The sequence below is a fragment of the Ovis aries genome, chromosome 14 (assembly GCF_016772045.2).
Source record: "Ovis aries strain OAR_USU_Benz2616 breed Rambouillet chromosome 14, ARS-UI_Ramb_v3.0, whole genome shotgun sequence".
In the NCBI taxonomy this organism is placed as follows: Eukaryota; Metazoa; Chordata; class Mammalia; order Artiodactyla; family Bovidae; genus Ovis; species Ovis aries.
Window position 1 is genome coordinate 11,685,430 of NC_056067.1, and position 2,883 is coordinate 11,688,312.

At 57.1% G+C, this 2,883-nt stretch overlaps 1 long non-coding RNA gene across 1 annotated transcript; it reads left to right on the plus strand.

Moving 5' to 3' along the window:
- The first annotated feature begins 588 nt into the window (after positions 1-588).
- LOC121816468 (uncharacterized) lies at positions 589-2,187 on the plus strand. The gene is made up of 2 exons (XR_006056074.1): positions 589-700; positions 969-2,187. It is a non-coding gene; the product is annotated as an uncharacterized LOC121816468 (long non-coding RNA).
- Positions 2,188-2,883: the final 696 nt, after the last annotated feature.

The window sequence follows — 2,883 nt, forward strand, 5'->3', positions numbered from 1 at the left end:
AACCAGGGACGACGCAGAAAGCAGCCACTGCAAATGGAGCATGTGAGCTTGACCCGTGTGCCCGGGGAAGCAGGGCCAGAAGCGGATGGGGCCCTGCTTTCTCCCGCGTTTCCCGGACCTGGGGGTGGGTGCTGCCTGAGCCCCTCCTCAGGGGCAGGCGGGAGTCCCCAGCATGCATGACCTGTCTGCGTACAGCGGTCACGCAGTCCCATAGCCAGACAGAGGGCCACCCACACTTGGTCGTCATGGTCTCTGCTGTGAGGTTTGAGGTCCCACCAGACAGACAGACAGACAGACAGACAGACAGACAGACGGACAGAGAGACAGAGCCAGCAATCCCCCCGCGTCACCCCGCCCCCGCCCCGCCCCGCCGCGTGCCCCCCACGGGAACCACACCTGCCTGTCAGGGCCCAGGGCAAGCACAACACAGACCCTCCGGCTGGGAGGCAGTCTGACTCCCGCTGAGAAACACGGAGGTCACGCCCCGGGGCTCTCCCTCTGCCCTCTCCTCACCAGGGGGAATCTGACAACAGCCTTGTTATTTATGCAGCTTAATGCGATCCAGAGGCGGCTGCCCGTGCAGGCCCAGGGAAAGCAGTTCAGCCCCACAGAAGCCGGTTTCACTTGCTGCGTGGTGAGCCTGACATCCGGGAGAGGACCAGGAGGAGGGTTCCTGCGGTGGACGGCCCTCCGATGGACGGTGAGGCCCCCCAGGCCGACAGGATTCCCTGGGCACAGTCTCCACGCAGCCTCCCTCCCGGGCGTGCAGTAAACATTCCCTGATTAATTCCCGCCCTCCCGGGAGAGGCATCTGAGCGGGGGCCTCCGTGTTGCTGGCTTCTAGCACGCCGGAGGCTGGGAGTGTAAGCTCTCACAAACTGGTGGTCTTTCTGGGAGAGAAGCTAAGTTGGGTTTGGGCTTTTTTTTTTTTTGAAGGTAAGTTGTTTTTTTTTTTTTTCTCCCCAAAGGTTTATCCTCTCCAGAGACTCAAGGACTCATGCAATCCCCATGGAATAATCGTTTGACCAGTGATGCTCTTTTGGTTTCCTATGTTCTATGCTTGAGGTCTCTATGGAAAGACACAGCCACTGTGTCACACCAGGCCTGTGTCACGCACCCTCCACTGTCCGGGCCTGTGATCTCCCGTGGGTCACTTGGTGTCCCCATCACTGGTAAACGGGAATGGAGCTGGGACTTAGCTGCCCCGGGTGTGGGCTAACTAGAGGTGAGAAGCAGATGACCAGCAGAGCCTGACACGGCTTCGTGTTCTGGTGACTCACGTCTTCATCTTCTCCCTTCCCCAGAGTTAGAGCCCGTGTAGTGAAGGGATTACACAAGACGATGGAATCGCCAGGCCTGGGTTCAAATCCCAGCTCAGCCCCTCGCCCACTGTGTGACCTGGGGCAAGTCACCTAACTGCTCTGTGTGCCTTGAAACAGCGTGGCGAAAATAATGATAATGCAAAAAGAAAGCCCTACCGAAGTCGCTTTGTGATAAATCCTGTTTTAGGGTATTTTTGTCATAGGTAGGTGTTTTTCTGTCTTTCATCAGAGAACGGCTCTGAGACCTGCTCATCTTGGAAACGCACAAGCTGGGAGGTTCTGCTGTGGGCGACGGGGACCAAGCTGTTCCTGTGCACTCAGGGCCCCCCAGCCCCCGTGACCATCAAAGGGCCTCTGTGTGTGCACGTGTGGTGTGGATGTTAGGGCACACGTGGTGAGGGGTCAACTCCAGGCCGTGGGTTTCAGCTGGTGTCTGCACCAGCAACCATCCTGCGCTGCATCCTGGAATGAGGTCCGTCCTGCACCCGCGGCTCCGGCTGTATTGATCAGCCACGTGATCTCGGCTGCCAGGGCTCTGTGGGGCCGCGTATTTTACAAGCTTCCCACAAGCGTCTGTTGCTTCCTGCCTGTGCAGAGGCTGGGCTTTCTGCCTTTTGTTCCCTGCACTGTCCTCTGGGAGGGAACAGGCTGGAACGTAGGAAGAGCACAACGGGTAACTGCGAACGAATGAATGGAAAACGAAACGGGCCTTACGAAGAGGACACTTCCCAGGAGGTTTTGTAGCGCATATTTTGGACAGATCACTTCTGTGTTGCGTGTGTGTGTGTGTTTTTAGCTCAGAGTAACCTATGACTCTGAGTGTAATTTGCTCAAAGCAATTCTGGAATAGAAACGTGATGCCGTGTGTCGTTGCAGTGTTTTAATTTTTCTAATGATTTTACATCTATGTTGTCTTTCAATCACCTTTGAAATCCCATGTGGTAAGTAGAATGACGGGATTCGTTTTCCCAGCATCTGGCGTAAGCCCAGAGGTCCCTGAAAGTTGTCATCAATTGTCTGGGGTGGCCATGACCAGCGTCCACACACTAAGGGGGTAACAGCAGTTTCCATGGTTCCCTCTCTTTTTTTGGAGGGGGCAGGCCTCGCCGTGTGGCATCTGACCAGGGCTCAAACCCAGGCCCCCTGCTTTGGGGGTGTGGAGTCTTACCCACTGGACCAAAAGGGAAGTTCCTGGGTTCTCTCTTTTGATGTCCCAGTCCTACTCTGATTTCCTGAATGACCCCAATAAAGTGGGTCTGTCCTCCTTTTCTCCCTCAGGTGGCCTCTGTCTCTCTGCGTCCTGTCCCTCTGCTTGATGGTGCCCTGGTGTCCCCTTCCGTGTCTCTGTCCCCCTGGGTCCCTCCCCTCGAGGGGAGCCAGGAGCCCAGCGCACTGCTCACACCCGTGCAGCCTCCCACGCTTGCCGCGTGTTTCCTGGGAATTTCATGCTGGGCCGAGCAGGGGCCCGGGTCTTCTCTGCTCCTGGCGCTGCTGCCTCTGCTTCCTGTTTACTTCTGAGGGAGGCTGGGGACCGCGGGCTCTGCGGCCAGCCCTGTGGTCC